The following is a 20,379-nucleotide window of genomic DNA, read 5'->3' on the forward strand; positions in this document are numbered from 1 at the left end:
AATGGTGGCTGAACAAGCTGCTTGGGATTAGCAGACCCACAGGTGTGAAGGAACACCTTGGCTTAGTACACCCGAGAGAACTAAGATGGAGAAGCTGAAGGTGGAGCAAGGGCTACGTTGAGATAGGGTCCTTAGGACGAGGGCAGGGTTACGGATAAACCCAAGTCTGGGGCTGAGGCCAGAGCTGGGCTGAGGTTCGTGGGCTAGGGTTAAAATTGGCCTGGCAGGGCATGCCTAGCGCTGCTCCAAAGCCCAGACATTAGCCTGGGTTTCTTCCGTCATGCTCTGGGTGGTCTCAAGCAGGCTTTCGCTTGCCTTTGATTTTCTCCAAGCTCATCTTCTCTCCCCTGAACACCCTTCTTAATGTCATCCTCTGCTCCTGCTGTAACAGGGGGGTCCCCAGGAAAGGGGGAGGTTCCCTGCCCCACCCAAGGGAGGGTGGAGCTGAGCAGGAAGAGGAGAAGCTGCAGAAGAGACGGAGGAAGGAAGCAGGATGGAGCCAGGAGACCTGGAGGAGGCACATGGAGCCTAGAGACACGTGAAGAAACTGCGCTTGTCTTTTTGGTCGTGGACTGGGTGACAGAGATGTGGGTGAGACCCGTGGGGAGGTGACAATGGCAGCTTTTATCTTGATGTTGATTTTGCTCTTTTCCTTCTGGGCTTGTCCGGTTGTTTGTGACCCTTTTCTGTGGGTCCCCACTGGAAGATGCTTTAGACTTGTGGCAGGCTTTGGGGCCTTGTTCTAGGCCAATCCCATTTGGATGGAGTTTTACCCACGAGGGGACGGGTAACTTTGGGTTCTTGATTTAGAAACTAGACTCTTTGCCTTACTTGTATTGTTTCCTAGTTTTATTAAAGTTCCTTCCCATTAAATCTCATATGTTTTGCATTGATGCGGCGGATGGCAGAACCCATTTAGAATAGGCAGGTTTGCGGGGTTTGGGCTGCCCCTCTCCCTGTCCTATAACACTGCCTTCTATCTGCTCTAGCTCTTTATCGATTCCCTTTATATCTTCTAATTTACTATACATTTTTGGGGTGATGTGTATTGTTTATTATCTGGCTTCCCTTACTTAGAATGTCAACTGCATGAAGACAGAAAACTGTTTTGTTCACGTGGGTTCCCAATACCTGCAGCAGTGCTCGGCACACAGCAAGCATCCAATAAGCTTTTGCTGAGTAAAGTCACTAAGCCTCTGGAGGCTGAGAGTTTCTCTGAAGAGAGAGGGTGACATTGTCCTGTGCCTAGTGTGCAGGGCGGGCAAGCAAGCTCTCACCCATAAGCAGCTGTGCGCCAGGCCAGGTGCTTCTGCAAGTGACAGCTCGTGTATGCCTCCGTTTCCTCATCTGGAAAGTGGGAACAAAGGCCCCTTCTCAGGAGGGTTGCTGTGAGGATTTGGTGGGTCAAGGGCCTCCCACAGCCTGTTCTATCCTCCTGGGCAGCAACACCTAGCAACTCAGTTCCTTCTACCTCAGGCCTTTTGCTTCATTGTTTTATTCAGTGGCAGGTGGGGCTGCAGGTGTCTCTGGGAACCAAATGGCTGAAACTTTGATTCTATTTGGGCTTGGGAGGATCCTCAAATCCAAAGGTTAAAAGGGGAAAAGGAGTTCTAGACTCTTCCTCTTTAAAAATCCCCTTTAAAGATTACAGGTAATCTCCTGATCCCCCACCCCATCAGAATTTTATTCTCCTTTCTCCTTCCCTTATTACTCAGCATTTTTCACTGCAGGAGGCTGGGGGCGGGGTGGTGGTGGTGGTTGGGAGAGGGGGAAGCTCAGTGTAAGTGGGAATTAAAACTCTGGGGTACCAGGTCTGGTTCAAGGAAGCTCATGGCATGCACTTAATAAATGACTTAATTATAAGTAATTATGAGTAGTAATGGGGCAAATAAAGGAATGAGTAGGGAAAGCCCCAGCTCTGACCCTGACTTTTAGGTATCTAGCCTTCAGTTGTTCATTTCTAATGGGATTATAAATGCCTCCTCTGACCCCTTATAAAACTGATGTGAGAACTGAATGGTCAAGCAGTCCAATTTGCTTATTTTTTTCATCAAAGAAACAGCTCCAGAGACAATGTATGTGTGCACACAGAAACTGAAAATGAACTGCTTTCTACCAGCCAAGTGTCATGGACTCTGGGCTGCATTAAGAGATTGTCCAGTCCAACTAGCCAGAGAGAATCTGCCCCTAGGGAGGGTGACTCTCAGCTCCTCCAGGAAGCTAGGGAAGCGCTGAAGGTGGGTTCCTGGTTTCTATTCCAGGTGTCCTTCCCCCTGGGCTGATAGTGTTAGGGGGAAGTGATGTCCTGAGTTAATCCCATACAGGATTAACTTTGTGGACTCCACCCCCACTCCAGACTAAAGCCATCAAGACTCTGGGAAAGAAAAATCCCATCACCACCAAGGGAGGGTGGCTGGGACCTGAGGGTGGAGTTGGGCAGCCAGGTTGGATATAAAAAAACCAAACATGTGGGCCTTGGGCTCTCTCTGGCTCTCTCTCGCTCGCCTCCTGGCTTCACCGCTCCTGGCTGGCAGCCAGCTCTCAGAGCGCCATTTTGGGATTCCTAATCGGCGGATCGGGTAGGACTCATTTAAAACTTTGTCTCCCACTTTTCTCCCAGAGCTGTACATTTCCTCATTCCCCTTCCCTTGTAAATAAACCTTTCATTTACCTTTCACGTGTGCCGCAGTAGAGCATGGATAAGTCCTTTTAAGCGCGCGGGTGAGGACCCACAGTCAGGCACCCCGTTTTGTATCGGGGTTGCTCTACAACAATAGCACCAGGAGGGGTGGCACCCATGAAGCAGGGGAGGTTATGGCACCTGGGTGCCCCCTACCTCAGCTGAATTCCCCTTGAGTCCAGGAGCAGGGTATGAGGGGTGAGGGAGGAAGGTGCAGGGATGGCCAAGCAGCAAGTCCCTCAGCAGTCCCCAATTCCTAACTCTCGAGGTAGGAGGTATTTGGGGGAGTCACCCAGACACAGGATGGGCAATGCTGGTCATGGGGCACAACTAGAAATGGTCACTCCCAAATCTTTGGGGCAGGTGCTAGGGACCTTTGGTGGGTGAGATGGGGTCCCCTTTACTCCCTGCTGACTCAGCTTCCCAGTATGTCCAGGCTGTAACAAACTTTCCACGCTGGCATTTGCTCCTGGCATGCAAATCTCCTCTGTCCCTAAAACCTCCTCTATCCCTAAAATCTTCCTTGGAGTTTGGAAGAATGATAACACCCCTCGCAGATTTGGGGCTCGGTTCTGGATGCTTTCCCTCCACAATTTCGTAGGCCACGTGTATTTCCTAAACTTAATTCATGCACCATGGCCCTGATTTTTTGCCATAATAACTCAACCCATTAAGTTATAGATAATCGGGCCTCCCGTGGCGCAGCGGTTGAGCGCTGGGTTGTGAAGCTGCCCGCAGCCTCTGCAGCGCCGGTTCGATCCCCGGCTGCTCCCCGGCCACTGGAGGAGGGTCCCACATGGCGCGCAGACCTCTCCTGCCGCCCGCTGCTCCCCTCAGCAGTGTACCTCGGTCCTTCTGTCTGCTCTGCTCCCCGCTCTGGCTCTGGTGAATTCTCTCACCCTCCCGCGCTTCTGACTGTACCCAGTGCTTGTATAAATAAAAAAATAAATCTTTAAAAAAAAAAAAGTTATAGATAATCAACACTCAGTGTTTTGATTCACTTTTGAAAAGCATAAGTTATGTGAAGGGGAACTTCATATCATGCCTTTAAACAAACAGTATCAACTGCTAAAATTACAGGAAGAAAGTTTTGTGTCTGGCACTTGGTGCCAGCTCTGGGTCCAGACTTCCTGACAAGTCTCCTGTGCTCCGGGCCTGGGCCTGGGCCGGCTCCTCTGTAAATGGCCCTGGGGATAATGCATGCAGGTGCCTGGCAGGAGCCGGAGTGGAGCAGGTAGGAGAACTTTGGGCCGGTGCTGGTTCTGGGGCTACTGACACCTTCTCCACCCTGCTCTAGCCTCAGTCCCCTCCTGCTCTGTCCTGTCTGCCATTTATCTTGAATTGGGGGGTTTCCGTGCATTTTTCAAGTAGGGGAGGCTTCCCTAAGCCACTCCTACATCTCCGGCTTCCTCTGGCCCCAGGCACGGAGGCAGCCCCAGGGCAGGGAAGAACGGAACAAGCTGGCGATCTGGTCTGGAGCGGGAAGGACACGCGGGTGGACAGAGACAGGGAGAGAGACACGGGACAGAGATGGAGAGAGACATGAGGAGACCCAAGAAAGAGAGGTGGCTCCCGAGACAGACGCGCAGGGGCAGACAAGACAAGGGGTGTGATAAGACCCCGAAAGAAAAACAGAACGAAGATGGAGCCAGCGAGAAGCGTCCAGAAGGCGGCCGGCGCGGCCGGAGCCGGCGAGGACGGGGCTGCGCGGGGAACTCCCGGGGCGCCGAGGCCGCGCGGGCGCTGAGCCCCGGGGAGCCCTGGGGAGCAGGGCGCCCCGTCCCCAGCAGGGGGCGCCCTGGCCGCGTGGCGCGACAGCCCGCGGGGCTCGGGCCGGGGGCGGGGCGGGGCGGGGCGGGAGGGCCCGGGCGGGGGCGGGGGCGGGGCGGGGGAGGTCTGCGGGGCGCGCTCGGGCCCCGCGGCCGGCTTTATAAGCCCGCGGGGGAGGTGGCCCCGGCAGCGTCGCGCTCCCGCCACTTCGCGACCTCGGCCCCAGCGCAGCGACCCCCCAGTCCCTGTGCCGGGACAGACCCTCGCCCACGAAGTCCGCGCGGGTAAGAACTCGCGCTGCCGCCGCGCCCCCAGGGGCTGGGGCACCCCAGGCCTTCCCACGTCCTCGGTGCGCCCGGGTGGCTGCGAGGTTGGATAGAAAAGGCTGGCGGGACCCCCGCGCCCGCTCACCGCCGGTGCCAGCCCCTCCCCCGCCCCCCCCGACCCCAGATCACTCCCCGCGCCTGGGTGCCCGCGCGGGTCCCAGCATCTCGGCCTCGGGCGGGAGGCTGGACGTCGCGCCCGCGCAGCCCGCAGTCAAGCGAACCTCGCTGGGGCCGCTGATGCTCTCCCGGGCCCCCTACTGCCCGGGGCGCCCTGCCTGGATCTCCCCCCTCGGGCTAGATTCGTTCCCCGCGCCCGGGGACTGAGCAGCCCCTGCGGTGCGCCCTTGGCGGAGATCAGAGCTTCAGCCCCCGCCCGGTGCCCCTCGACGCCCCACGCAGTGGCCTCCTGGGCAGAGGCTGGTCTGTCGGGGTGGGCTTCAAGCAGGTGGGGACCGAGCTGGGAGCAGCAGGGGGCGGGAGGGGCTGGGGTCCCTGAGGAGAGGGGGGAGGTCGGTGCAGTGTCTGGGCGTGGAGGTGCTCAGGGCAGCGTGGGGCAAACCTCTGGAATCCCCAAAGCTACGGGAATCTTTGAGCCAGTGCCCCTGGGCCTGCACAGGTAAGGTGGGTTGCCCAGGCTGCCCGGGTCTTGGTAAGAAAGGGTTAAATACGTGATCGAAATGGCAGGGCATGAAGCTGAGGAAACCCGTTCTCCCCACTACATTGTCCCTTCTGACCCTTTTCTACCACATAATGGGTTGGGGGAGGGGCCTCTACAAAGGCCTCTGCCTGGAGGAGGGAAACCCTGGAGAACTAAAGAGGGGGCATTTCTCAGGCCCCAAGGGCCTCTGGGTCTTGGGAAAAACTCAGGCTCCCAGGTGGGCTGGCAGCCCAGGGAGGCAGGGTTCACCTGCCACTCCAGCGAAGAGGACAGCAGCTGCTGGTTGAATTTTCTACTGTGTGCCAGGCCTGCTCCAACACTTCACATGCATCACAATGGGGAAACTGAGGCCTAGAGAAGTTAAGAAGTAGTGGAATCAGCACTAGAGGCCAGAACTGACCCTAAAACCTCAGCCTCCTCCTTCTACTCTACTGCCCACAAGAGGAGGGGCTGGGCCTTGGTTGCTCCTGGCATCCCCCAACCTCCTTCCCTTCCACATCTGCCTTCTTCAGTCCACCCCACCTGTGATTTCCGTACCCCACCCATCCACTCCCTGCCCATCTTGTCCCTCTGCCACTGTTTTCTTCCTGAACTCTCTAAAGGCAAAGAGGTCCCATACACAGCTTCGCAATAGGCCCTGGAGTAGGACAGGCTTGGGTGATGGGCCCTTTTTGTGTCCTTGGCCCCATCTGTAAGAAGGGGAGCATGTCCCTCCTGTGTGAAGTATAAAACTGAACTGAGGCCAGAACGTAAAATGCTAGCTTCATTCAATGAAGTATTTAAGCTTTGCACCAAAGTCTCTTCTTGGGGTAGGAAACACAGCAATAAATCAAACAGACAAAAACTCCTCTGGAACAAACATGTGGATAAGTTAAGTTTTTCAGGCTCTTAAATTGGCATTTTAGAGTGGACTCATGCAACTTATAAGCAAGGAAATCAAAATGCAGTAATAGGCATAAGATGGGTCAGCCAGCATTTGGTGCTCACCAATAGAGAAAGCAGCTGAGCTGTGTGACCTGGGATGAATTCTCTGCCCCATTGTCCCTCAGTCTCCCCTTTAAATACCAGTTCCAACTGGTGGTAAAATCTATCGAGGTATGATTGATGTGTGCAAAGTATTTAGTTGGTACCTGTGATTAAGAAAATATTGGCTAGAATCAGCTCTAATCTTGGCAGAAAATATAACGTTAAGATTGTGTGTGGGGTTAAGTCACTACTCCTGAAACCTAGAGACCCATCACCCACTTTGCCTACGTCCCACCCAATCCCTGATGGGCTGGCACGGCGTCAGCCTTGCCCACACTCAGATGCCACCTCCAACCATCCTAGTCACAGCCTAGGGCTTGACCTGCATGTGGGGAACAGGCCTGGGCTATTTCTTCCAGCCTCTGCCTGATCTTAGGCATCACTGTGTATCTCAGCTGGGAAGTGGGACAGGAGTCAGCTCCAGCCCAGCCTGTCCTACACCCTGTCCACCTGACATTCCCTGCAGGCTAGATGATGTTCTCCTTTACGCATGAAGAAATCAGTCTTGGAGGAGGGAAGCAACTTGTTCAAGGACACCTAGATGCTGCTTGGGGAGCTGAGGCTGAACTGGGTGTACTGCATCCCAAATCTGTATTGTACTCATCTTTGGGGGAGGAGACTTCTTAATCCAAGGGTAGGATCCAGCAGCATCTCCCAGAGTACTCACCTTGAAATAGGTCCGGCTGGAGTTATTAATGCAAAAACCAAAGCTCGAAGAGAACATTGCAGGAGTGTGAGCAAGCTGGGCTGAAAACCAACGCTCAGAAATCTGTGTGTGACCACAGGAATGCTGACTCAGCTTCCCAGTGTGATGTCTCGCAGGCTAGAGCTAGGCTGGGGTGTGCGGGTTCCTTCCCCTCTGGAGATGTCCTCACTTTTAGAGGGCAGCTGGGGGTACTAGATTGATTGGATGATCATTCCCAGCATTGCTGTTGACCCTGGACAAGTCACCTTCCCTCTTTGAACCTCAGATGAGGAAATGATCTATAATGTGAATTAATACTATGGATATTGCAGAGTTGCTGTGCGGGAGCCAGTGAGATCACAAATGGTTCATTGGCTGAACCGGTGTTGGTGATTTGTCACTGAGAAGTTAATATTCCCTGTGGGACAGCTTCAACAGCATTTTCTTCGTCACTACCAGGTGATCAAAAGGCCAGAGGGCGGTTAGGTTCCAAAGGCCTAGACAGCCGGGAAAATCCTGGCTTCAGGGTCAGTATCTTGGGTTCTAATTCCTAGCCGTGTGACCTGAGACTAGTCACTCTGCCTCTCTGAGTGTTGGATTCACAGCAGGCCTTCATCAACTTTTATATGCTGTTCAGAGTCCAAAGTACATTCAAGCATAGTCTTCATTTTTTTTCCACCTCCCCATACTACCCCCATTTCTTAATTGCTCCCAGAAAGGTTTCATGCTTAAAGTTTTCCATGCGGAAATTCTCAGCCTCACTGTGGCATGAAATCAATTGTTTGCATTTAATTTGACTTCTCAAATTAAGGGTAAAATTTGAGATGGTAGGGGGTTGAGGGAGGAGATGAGGAAAACGAAGTTAAACCAGATGTGTTTTTTTGTTTAAATGTAGGCTGGTGGTTAAACTGCCCGAGTATTACCATCCTTCTTTCTGAATTCCAGTAACTAGGAATCAGGTTTCACCAAAAATTGTAGTGTTCCTGCCCTGCTAGTGTGGACTTGTCCTCTCCATTATTATTACTATTTAGTATTCATCGGAGGCCACAGAGTACTGGCCAGAGCGAAGACCTCATAGATGCCTAGGATTTCAGAGCCAGAGGCTGGCTCATTCACTGACTGTTTTGCAGACCTGGGAGACTGAGGCCCAGAGAGGGAAGGGGCTTGCCCAGGGTCACCCAGCTTCTTAGGGACTGGGAATTCAGTCTTTCAACTTTAAGATTCCATGACCTTTCCAAAAGTAATCATAATCTTGACTTTGGTGTGCATTATTTTCATAGTAGATCCTTAGTACATTTTTTTTTTTTTAAGAATGGATTGAACAGGGAGGATGCCGATGGTGTGGGTTAGTAGAAAAAGATCTTCCACTCAGGAGAGCGGAGCTTAAGTCCTTCAGCTGTTGACACACTCCCTGTGTGACCTTGAGGGTAAAACAGTTACCCTCTTGAGCCACAGTTTCCTCATCTGGAAACCAGGATGATAAGGGGCAGCAGTCAGGGGAACTTCCCCAAGACACAGCATGAGTCTGATTTCATCAGCTGGTCCTCAGCTATTTATTGCCCAGGGAGTGTGATAGGTGAGTGCTGAACTGCCTACCTAAGGTGGCAGGAGGTGACTGTGGGGAATTGTTGACTCCTGAAGTGATTTTAAAACTTTGATTTAGCTGTTGGCATTGTGAAAAGATTTCATTTTCCATAAAAACAAGAGCATCTAGCTTTTCTAGAAAGATCAGAAGATGTGGCACACTGGGACGAGTCCCTCCTACCCACTGTGGCTGGAGCTGATTAGCAGCTACTCCACTTGCTTTGCCACAGTCTCCACCACATTCCCCTCTCTCACACCCAGCCCACTTGCCTCATCGACATTACCTGCCTGCCTCTGCCTTTGCAATGGCTAGGCCATGGAATGGGGCTCTGCTCACATCTGAATGACTGCATGTGGCTTGGGCAAGCCTTTGGGGCTCAGGGTTGGAATGTGGGGCACATGGACACCAGCCCCTCTTCTGTGGTATGGCAGTGTCTCGGAAGCATGTTGGCTAGGTAGAGGGGGCTTTCCTCCTGTGTTGATGGTCCCTAGGAATAGACTAAGGGCCCAAGAGATTTGGGGGCTGACAGGGTATCAGTTAGGACTCTGGGGGCTGGGCCTGTGGTTCCTCCCAGGGGAGGCAACCCTGGGTGCTTAAGTCTAGAGATTATGCAGCCCCTCAAGAATTCCCTGGACATCTGCCCTCACCTAATGCCCCCAACAGCCCTGCATAGTGATGCTCACCCACCTCCCTGGCAGCATCTTGCACTGTGAATCTTCTCTCTGTTGCCCGCTTTGCCGGGTGCCGAGGCCCGGCCCTGACACACAGGCTTCACAGCAGCATCAAGGATCTCTAAATTGTTGTGTTTATGCTCATGGGCAGCATGAGAGGCTAGGTAGCCTTGTGGTGAAATACGCGAGCTCTAGAAGCAGCTGCCAAGATGTGAGATTCTAGGTTTCTAGAAACAAGCTGCCCCAGGGTGGGTGCACAAGACGGATAAGGAGAGCCTTGATAGCCTGAGCCTGATTCCTGATAGCAGCCACAGGCTCTTGTGCCCCATGAGGGAAGCACCCACTTGGGTACCAGGCACCTTCAACACTATCTTTGATCCTTACCTACACCCCACTCCCTGCCATTTTGCAAATGAAGGGACTGAGGCTCAGAATGCAGACACCTTGGGCTCAATCCTCCCCTAGGGATCTCTGTCCCCTGTGCTGACCTGGGAAAAAGAGGGTGGAGAAGGGAGCCTGGGGGGCCATTTCTAGGTATAAGACCAAGGTGACCTTGACCCTGGGAGATCCTCGCCCCAGGCTGATTCAGAAAAACTTCATCTTCCCAGATCTCAGTTTGTGATTCAGGTGGATGAACTTCACCCAGTCCATCTTGCAAGCTGCCAGGCCAACCTCAGCAAAATTTTATGTTCTCTAAAAACGTGACCATAGCAAATTGCTTTTAGTAAAAAAAAAAAAACTCTAAGTACAGGCTTTAAAACTTTCCACCATGTGACTTTTTGTTAAATGAATCTCTTGCTATCTCTGAACCACCTTTTACTTTGTGAGACAGCAGGTGAGTGCCCTCAGATCTGGGGAGCTCTCCTGGTCTCTCCTGTCACCTGCTGGGCCTCTTGTTGGCTGTTACTGAGCTGTGTCTGGCTTGACCTTTCTGAGTATCGTTTGTCTCTTTCTCCCTCTGCCTGTCCCCACTAGGACTTATCTTCTCTTTACATACGAGAGTTAATCGTTCTGGGTAGCAATATCTCAGCTGATTCTTAGTCTACCCCCCTCCCTCCCTCCTGCCTAGTTGCTGTTTCTCTGCCTCATTAAGTGAGCACACCTTCTACCTATACCACCTACTTGCAAAATGGAAGTCTACAGACTGGGGCCTCCCTGGTGGTGCAGGGGTAAAAGTCAGTGCTGTTAAGCTATCACCAGCCACTACAGTGCAAGTTCCATCCCTGGTCAGCGAGCTAACTGACATGGTGCAGCAGACCTCTCCTGTCTCGCCTGCTGCTCCCATTAGCAGTGTATTTCACTGGATCTGCCTTTTTGCTTCCCACTCTGTCTCTGTGAATCCTCTCATCCTGCACCTCCTGCCTGCACTCCAGTTCTTGTGTACATAAATAAATTAATCTTTAAAAAAGTCTACAGACTGAGTGTTCACATTGCCGTGCCAGGTATGGTACTCCACTGCACCCCTGGAATTGCTCATGTATCTTTTTTTTTTTTTAAAAAAAAGATTTATTTATTTATTTATGCAAGCACTGGGTACAGTCAGAAGCGCGGGAGGGTGAGAGAATTCACCAGAGCCAGTTGCTCATGTATCTTAACAGCAGCCCTGGCTGGCAAGTGCTGGGACCCCCCCACCATTATAGATGAGGAAATGGAGGCAGAGTCTCACCCAGCTGGGAAGTGAGAAATACACTCTAGGCTGCTGCCTTCTCCATGACATGAACGATATAATCTATTTTCCTAGAAAAATCTTTTTGAAATCATCAAAAATAGTAATTTGTATTTAGCTTCAGTTGTCTTATCAAGATAGCAAAAAGGGTTCTTTTCAACAACTCATTCAGGCCCTGGCCTGAAGTACCAGAGTGTTTTTGGTGAAAATGCTGTGTTTTAATTTTTCCCTTGACCTAATTCTTACAATTAACATTTAAGGGTTACTCTGTCAGGAACCGGGCCAATTACCTGGAATGTCTTTATTGTATTTAACTTGTTATCTTCTCCATTTTACAGAGCAGGAAACTGACGCTCAGAGAAGTTGGGTAACTTTCTCAGGGCCACACAGCTAGAAAGTGGAATGAGACCCAAATCCAGGTCTCATGCCTTCTTGCCCAATCTGATTAGCATCTGGATTCAACTTACTATGTTTGGATAAAACATCCTCAGGGGACCTTGCTGTATACATTTGTCTCCAGTGGAAACATGTGTCGCTAGGGTTTGCAAATTGATGTGGGATGGGAGGCTGTAGAAGTGGGGTGGGGTAGGGGAGCAAAGGCACTCCTGGTTGGGTAGCAGCGTCTTTTCTTCCAGACAATGGGTCTTGGCCTGGACACATTATCTTGTAATCAAGAAGGAAATGTACAGTTCTAGCAGAAAGCATTCTAGCAGAAAGCATTCAGAAACCCAGAACTGAATCTTAGCTCTGCCGTTTCAAGTGTTGTGATCATGGGCAAGTCTCTACCCTCTTTTGGCCACAGTTACCCTCCTGATGAGCCTGACCTCTATTGAGTGAGGACAGGCTTTAGGATGTTTCTAGTTCATGGATGACAAAGAGCTGGTCTAGCTGCACTCACGTCAGACATCACTAATCAACCACCATTCTCTTTCCTTCCAAACCTCAAGTCCTTTCTGAATGCATTCCTCCAGGCAGCCATTATCAGTGATTTAGAGTTGGCACGCAAGATTAAAGGATGTCCCAGGACCAGACTAGGTTTAGTCATTATGTGGCTGGATATGGAAGGGGCAGACCCAGGTCGGTCACCATGCTCCTCTTTTTCCCTTGTTTGGAAAGCAGAAGGAGCCCTGATTACACTTCCTCAGAATTTAGCCTGGTGTGGGGTGGGGACTTGTCATGGCCACACAGTGTGTCCAAGTTCAGTCCTGGTGGGGGGCGGGGTGGGACGCAGCTTTCTGGAGCTGCTCACAGACCAGGCTTAAAGTAAGAGTAAGAAGGATGAGCCTGGTTTGGCCTGGTCCTGCAGAGTCCGGCTCACACTTCCCCCACCCTCATAATAATGTAAATTGTAGTAATGGTGGTGTAGGGAGAGTTCTTAACATCTGCTGAATACATATTATGCACCAAGCCACTCTGCTAAGTGTTTTTATAAATATATTCACATTTTCAATCCTTAGAACAGCCCACTTTTCAGTGAGGGAAATAACAGGTGGAACAAGTTGCCTGAGTTCTCCTAGCTGGGAAACCAGTGGAGCCGCTGATATTTGAATTCACATCAATCTACACCCGCAGAGGCTCCCCTCCCGGCTCACCTCAGCTCACCTTATCACTTCTCACAGCCACGGTGACTCTCGTCTCCTGTGGGAAGTGCTCTTCCTCACGCACAGCTTTCTACCCTCAGCATTCTGCCCGCACCCAGGAATACCCTCTCTGCCTCCTCTTCCCTGGGCCTTGCTGCACAGGCGCCGGCCGGGAGGGGATCCTGGGCAGAACTGGGAGCCATGGAGGCTTGCCGCTGAGGCTGGGCTGGCCCCTCACCAATCCCAGGTCCTGTTTCAGTCTGCCCTCCCGCCACTTGACTTCCCCAACCTCAGCTTCTAGGCTCCTATCAAACTTTTCAGTGTTTAAAGACTTTTCTTTTTCATGAACTTACTGAATCCTTAAAAGAATCTCCTGAAGTATGGTCTTCACCTTGCAAAAGGAGAAACCTGAGGCTCAGGGAAACTTGTCTGAGGTCAAACTGATGGTGCAACCAGCCTCAGACTCGGGTCAGGATCCAGGCCAGAAGTCTTTCCCCAAGTGTGTCCCCCAGCCTGGCACCTGCTGTTCCCTCCCCGGCACTGCCCTTCCTGGCTGTGTTGCCAGTTGGCATCAGAGCTATTTTTCTAGATCTTGCTCAGAAATCCTAAGTCCTTTGTAATATGATCAGCAAGGAGCGTCTGGCTGAGTCTGAGTTCCTGGAGGGCGGGAGCCCTGTTGGAAACATTCATGTTCCCAGTGTCCAGCAAGTTGCGTGTATTCAGCAAGTGCCGTGTGGCCTTGAGTTGGTAGAAGCCACCACACATGGCAGAGGCTTGCTTAGCTCAGCCGGGTGTGGCTACTGTGGGGAAACCTCAGAAGGCTGTCTCGCTGGGTCTGACACCTGAGACTTCCTGCCCTTCCAGATCTCCATCGGTGTCTTCCTCTCCCCACTGCTGACTTGCTGGTGTTTAGCAGCCAGACAAGTCCACGTAGTCCTTAGTCAAGTACTTGTTTCCGCAATGCGTCATATCTCTGACCTGTCTAGTTCATTTTTTCACAGATGTAACCCTCAGTGCCAAATGCCTTAATTTCTATAATATTAATAGTAATGACTGTTTGACTGAGTCTATATGTACCATACTTCCTGGTGCATAATGCACATTTAATATATATTTGGTGAATGAATGAGTGCTTGCAGGGAGTACATACGGCAACTAAGAGCTGTGTGACCGGTGTGATCTCCATGCCTCAGTTTCCGCGTGTGTCAAATGACAAGTTCATGAGAGGGGGACTCAGGAGTAACAGATACATTCATCAGATAGATGTTCAAGTTTTTAAGATGTCGTGAGCCAGGCCCTCATCTAACAGCTCCACTTAGGTTTATTCATTTATCCTTACAGCTGAGGCCCAGAGAGGCTAAGTAATGTCCCCCAGGTCACACAGCCAGTAAAAACTGCAAATATTTTCATGTCTTCCAGAATACATGTTCCAAGTAATATAATATGGGAACCACTTTTCACCCCCATCTCTTCCCATAGCCCAGAATTCCCTTCCCCAGAGCCAATGGCCATAAGCAGTAGTTGAGTCCAGGGGACATTTTACCGCCTAACTAAGAAAACTCTCCATGAATAGAGAATGCCTGATACAGTATGGAGCACATAGTAGGTCTTGTGACCATCCTGTGTGTAATAGGCGCCAATGGAGTCCTGTGTAGAAGCCCGCAGGAAGGAGGCCCAAGTCTGCTGGAGCAGCCAGGAGGGCCTTCACAGCATCGCTCACCTGGAGTAACAGACCCTTCTCCCAGGACATTAGCTATATTAACTCTTTTAATCCTCCTATCAGCCCTCTTATCAATTACTAATTCTCCCCACCCCGTGGATGAGGAAATGGGAGAGAAATGAGCAAGTGGTTAGTCATTGGTGGACCCAACATGTGAACCCCAAGGTCAGGTTGTGGGGCCTGGCTGCTTTTGTAAGGACTCATCCAATTTTCCCACTGGTCAGTTCCTCTGCTCAGGGCTGGCAGTTGGTAAGTAGGCCTGTGCCAGGGTAAATGCTGATGTTGCACAAGCCCTGCAGTGGAGGGGTTTCCCCAAATCCCTGAAGGTCTTCTTTCCATTACACCCTGAGACTGAGCCTGGAGGGAGGTTTCCAGGAAGAGAAACCAGCCTGTCAGCTCATCCCTGCCTGGGGTGCCCCAGCCTGCATTAGCACCTTAATTCCCTCACACTGCCAGACTGACAGCTGCAGCAACTCCTCGTCCTCTACCCCTCCACGTGGGGAAGGTCCACAACAGCTCAGAGGGAGGAACTGCTGTGTCTGCGATACACAGAGGCTCAGAGAGGTTAAGTAACTTGCCCAGGGTCACAGAGCTGGTAGGTGGTGGAGCTGGAATTTGAACTCAGAGCCTGGGGTCTCTCCTTTCTGCCTTCAGTCTGCTGAGTAGACTGGTTTTGGCTCTGGTGAGGCAGGATGTGCCTGTCCTGGCAATGTCTGGTCTGGAGACCTGGGCCTGGTTCTAAATAATCTTAATTTGTTCAGTAGTAACCTTGAGAATTGCCATTCCATGAATCCCTAAGCAGGTGTGGCCTGCGCAGTGTTTTATATACCCCTTGGTCTTCTTAACTTCCCAGGGTAGGTCAAACTAATCCTGGTTTTTGCAGGTGAGGAATAGACACTGAGATGGGAAGTGCATGCAGTTCAGAAGTGGTTAAGCCAGAAGTAAACCTGGGCGGCTTGGCTCCAGAGCCTGGACCCATCATCACTTAATAAATATGAGATAAATTTCTACAGGCCAAATGTGTAAACTCTTGAGGGTTCTTCCAGAGCCAAATTCAGGGCACCGTGTGTGAGGCAGGAATTACACAAATGGTAGGGATATGCTGCGTGAGGATGCGCCTGGCCCTCCTGAGCTGAGGCTTGCAGGGTTTATTGCTCCCTGCGTGATTCCTGGGGGGAGGGAGGGATGGAAGTGGGGGACACTGCAGGGCAGTCCTGGTGTCTTCAGAACCAGGGTCAGGGGGAGGCCAGAGTAATCCTGGCTGAAGCTACTGCTAACTCAGAAACCTCCTGGGGCTTGGTCGGGCCTCCCTCCAGGGTTCTGGCTGGGGGCCTGACAGCCTGGGTTTCTATCTCAGCTTCTGGGAGTCTTCCTGGGGTGGAGCACCTCAGAGCACGGGCTTGTGTGAGAACTTTTCTCTGATGTTTCCTCCTCAACACCCACATCCCTGGACTGTCCTGCCGGCCTTGCTTCCCCCGCCCGGTCGGAGGAAGTGAATCCTTTCCTCTTGGGCAGAAACATGATTTGAATAGCTGAGTGTTTTCTGACTGGCGCCCGGCCAGGAGGGCTCAGCTGTTCAAGGCCTCCAGCGGGGCTCCAGGCCGTCCTGCCAACCTCCTGGTCCTGCCACACACTGCAAGCAGGGAGGGCGAACTCAGGGGAAACGCTTGTCCCTTGGGCTTTGCCAGCCAGGACCAGACAATTCCTGTGAGGGAGGCAACTCTGGCCTTGGACTTTGTCCTCACTGCCTGGAGAGGCTCCTGCTGGGGGAAGAAGGGGCTTCCCATCTTCAGAAAATTCCTGAAGTGATCTTTCCTGTCAGCTCACCTGGGCACTGGCTTCTTGGTACCTGTCAAGATGGAGAACGGAGGGAGTGGTGACAGGAAGGGGAAGAGACAAGTCACTCACTCACTCATTCACTTTCCTTCGCCCATTTGCCTGCTGGGCCAGGGCTGGGCACTGGAATTCACTCTTGAGTGTCTGGGGTGTGGGGAGAGGGTCATATGAAGAGACCGCACAGACTCCTGGTGATATAGGGTGAAGGAAAGTACAGGCCCCGAGGCACAGGGGAGCCACATAACTAAGCCTCAGTCAGAGACTCCACAGTGGATTTCAGTTTTTTGGGTTTTTTTTTTTCCCTCTCTGCCACAAATATTTACTGAGCATCTTCTCCAGGCAGGTGTGGTTCTAGGTTCTGGGGACTGTAGGGTGAACATCAAGTCCTTCGTAGGACTCCACCATGATGGAGAAGACAGACAAGGGAGAAGTTAAGTCAGTTTGAGGGGAGACAGACAGAGATGAGGGCTGTGGAGCAAATAAACAGGCCTTTGAATGAGCAAGGCCTTGGTGGGGTGGGTACTGCTTCACCCAGCCTTCGCAGGGTAGGACTCAGAGGAGGAGGCCATTGTGCAGGAGAAAGAAAAAGAGCGAGCTCAGCCAGGATCTGTGGGGGGAGACAGTTCCAGGCAGGGAACATCTGGTGCAAATCCTAGAGGGAAGAGAGCCAGTGGCACAGACGGTCCCAGGGTCTGGGCGCTGAGGAGTGAGGGGGTGGACAGGAGGAGATGTCAGAAAGGTGGGCAGGACCCAGATGAAGACATCTGCCTGGCGTTAGAAGAATAAGCAGGAGTCTACTGGGGAAGTATGGGGTTGGGTGACCTCCTGTTTGTGGAGGGGCCCTTATAAATACTTTGAGCAGAGTGGCCTTGGGGTTCCCCGCTGCAGCTCTCTGCCATCACGGATGAGCATCTGAGAGGGTCAGTGACCCGCCCACGGTCACAAAGGGAGTTAATGGGTCTGGATCTAGGGTCCCCCAAGCCACCAACTAATTTCTCTTCAATCACCCACACGGCCCTTCTGGATTAAGGTGGACATTTATTAAGCACTTACTGTTTGCCAAGAAAGTTACATTTCTTTCCTAATTTGATGGGAGGAAGGTAAAGCTCAGAGAAGGTGGGATCTAGCTGAGGGTCATTCAGACCTGGGTTCCACATAATTGACCCTGACCAAGTGACAGTATGGCCTGTTCTTTTCTTCTGTCATGTTTTAATGTTTTGTTATTTTAAAAGTCAACTACTGCTTTTCCTACAAAGACAAGATTAGCATTTTTCATTGCTCTCTTCCCCTTCAGTCCTTATAACTCTTCCCCAACATGCCTTTCAGCTCCTATGACATCACATAAAAATTGTCTAGGTATTTTAGTTATGAGTTAATACAGAAATATGTTCTTCCTGTTCTTTTCTTTGGGAATTTAAAAAAGCTCAGTGTTATTTGCTCAGCCTACTCATCTTTAGTATCATCTTGCTGAATGTATTTCTATTATGTAGTTGCTTCAAAATTGTGTTTTTTTTTTTTTATTAGTCTTTGACATTCGAATGACAGTCTAGCTGGATATAAAGTTCTTAGTTCAAATTCTTCTATGTTGGTACTTTGGTCAATTCAATTGGATACTTATACTTTGTAAGTGATCTGTTTTTATCTAGACTTTTAAAATGTTTGTGTTTTCTTTCGATATTCACTATAGTATTTCTAAGTGTGCATTTTTCCTTATCAATCCTCTTTGGTATATTTTGGCCCCTTTCAAGCAGAGATCTTTGATTTTTCTTTAGTTCCAAGGTTATCTGCATTATTTCTTCAAATAAATACTCGCTTGATTAATTTTGCCCTCCTGGTACTCTTAAATATGTATATGTTGGCACCTACACTTCCATATCTCCCTTTTCTGTTTTTGATTAATGTATAATTTCATAAAATAAAATTTTAATTTTAAGGTCTTAACTAGGCAATTTGCTGAATTTTGAAAACTGCATTACCTTATAATCATGGGCCCAAACCACGATTAAAAAAAATTTAATTTCTCAAGCAAGTTCCCTTAGCTCTTTTATCTTCCAAAGCAAATAATTGGTTTGATTTCTTTTCACAGATTAGATTGGCCTTTTGTACAGTTTCATACAGCATGTATTCTTTTATGTCTGACTTCTTTCACTTAGCATTATGCTTTTGAAATTCATCTGTGTTTATTGTATTTGTAGTTCATCAGATTGCTGAGAAATTTTCCATCGTATGACTATATCACAATTGTTTATTGGCTCATCAGTTAATGAATATTTACAGTGTTTCAGTTTGCAGGTATTATAAATAATGCTCCATGAACACTCAGTAGGTATATTTCATATAGGTCAATTTTCCTTTCTTTTGAGCAAATACTTAGGAGTGGATCCTAGGATCACGTGGGAAGAGTGTGTTTAATGTTATAAGAAACTGCCAAACTCTTCCAAAGTAACTGTACTGTACTATAACATTTTACACTCTTATAAGCAATTTATATGAGACGTCTGGGTTTTTCTACATTCCTGCCAGTGGTTAGTCTTTCAAGTTGTTTTGATTTGGTTTTGGTCAATCTAGTAGTATGAAGTGGGTTTAATGTGCATTAACCTGGTAAATAATGATGTGAAGCCTTTCCATGAACTATTAATTATTTGTATATTTTCTTTTTGAAGTGACTAAATCATTTGCCCATTGTGCATGTGGGAGGGGTTGTTTATCATTTAATTGTCAGCTATAATTCTGTATTTACTAGATACAAATCCTTTGTCAGCTGTATGTACTATGAATACTTCCCTGCCATTATCTGTCTTCTATTCAGTTTCTTAATGATGTCTTTTGATGAATAGAAATTTAAAATTTTAATGAAGCCTGATTTATCAGTTTTTACTTATATGGATTTGGTATTCTTGCCTGCTCCAAAGTCACAAAGATATCCTTTTATGTTTTCTTCTATAATTGGATTAGCAATCCATTTCAAAATGAATGGAGTAAGATTAAAATTGACATTTTACCTTTAACTGAAGTTTTAATTCCCTTACGTATTTTCTGTTCCTCCTCCTGATATCCCAGATCCCTATTTCATTCCTCAGCTGCTGGATCCATTCTACAATTCATCCTATTACATTTTTTTATTTAAGCTGATTTTTCATATAGAATATTTCTACCTGGGTCCTCTAACTTTTGTTCTGTTTCTTTTCTGGTATTGCTGATATCTTTCCTTATTCCTTTTGCATATTTCTTATGCTTTTTTAAAATCATCGGCACTTCTGTTTAATATAGCTGATTCCAGTGGTATCTTCCATTAGTTTGTTTTTCTTTTGAAGCCACTGTGATCTTTGGATTCCCTGTTCTTTACACCATGAGCTCAGCTCATTCCTCAAGGGTTTTCAGCTATTTTGTTTGGTGCTGATTATTGGAGTAAGAATCAGAGCCTGACTCTAGTCTCTGGCAGTGCCAATGAGCCCATGGAGATGACAGCTCCAGAAAGGCATGATTCCCCCACATGCATGGTCTGGCACTGCCACTCCCCTTTCCCAAGAAATGACGTCCACACCTCATGTTCAGCAGCCAGGGGAGGGAGCTCTCCATCAAGGTCAGAATCTACCAACCTGGGGTCTGGAGGGGAAGAGATGGTGGGGGAGCTGTGGGCGCCAGCCCATTCCCCCTTCTTCCCTGCAATTGCACACTGCCCGCTGTGCTGTCCTGATTCTAGTCCAGCAGCCACTTGTGCCATCTGCCTGGGTGGCCAGTGTCCAAGGGAGAATGCTGGCCTGGCTTGTTCTAGGGCAGTGGGCGTGCGTTGTGGGGGCAGGGCGTATTAGAGAAGGCTTGATGCAAAGAGGCAAGAGCACAACTCAAATTCTGATTTTCTTCTCTGTAGATTTCTCCACCACCCTAAAGACCACACGCTGCCCCCCTTCTCCTGGTTACAGCAACCCCCCCCACACCTCATATACCAGTTTAAAACGCCCTTCCATCTCCCCACGACATTTTGTTTTCTCCATAATTTCCTAGGTTTAGTGACGTTTTGCCCTATTGTTTTTCTGGAGTTGATTTGAGGAAGAGGGTCCAAGAGCCTTAAAACTGTTAGTTTTAAGGGCAAAGTATGTATTTCCCTCTTTCCCCGCTCCACCGACCAGAATGTTAGGACTTTCAAAGAAAAACAGCAAACCGATTAGCGATACC

The 20,379-nt window shown here is 49.7% G+C and overlaps 1 protein-coding gene across 2 annotated transcripts in view; it reads left to right on the forward strand.

Annotated features, from left to right (window-relative positions):
• The first annotated feature begins 4,636 nt into the window (after positions 1-4,636).
• Positions 4,637-20,379, forward strand: part of ALPL (alkaline phosphatase, biomineralization associated) — a 50,113-nt gene continuing 34,370 nt past the window's right edge. For both annotated transcript variants that reach the window (XM_054691233.1, XM_037499494.2), the window contains exon 1: positions 4,637-4,734. The gene's annotated coding sequence lies outside the window, so the exon portion shown is untranslated. The remainder of the gene's footprint in view (positions 4,735-20,379) is intronic.

The sequence above is a fragment of the Talpa occidentalis genome, unplaced genomic scaffold (assembly GCF_014898055.3).
Source record: "Talpa occidentalis isolate TD23 unplaced genomic scaffold, MPIMG_talOcc4v2.1 talOcc4.9, whole genome shotgun sequence".
NCBI classification, from domain to species: Eukaryota; Metazoa; Chordata; class Mammalia; order Eulipotyphla; family Talpidae; genus Talpa; species Talpa occidentalis.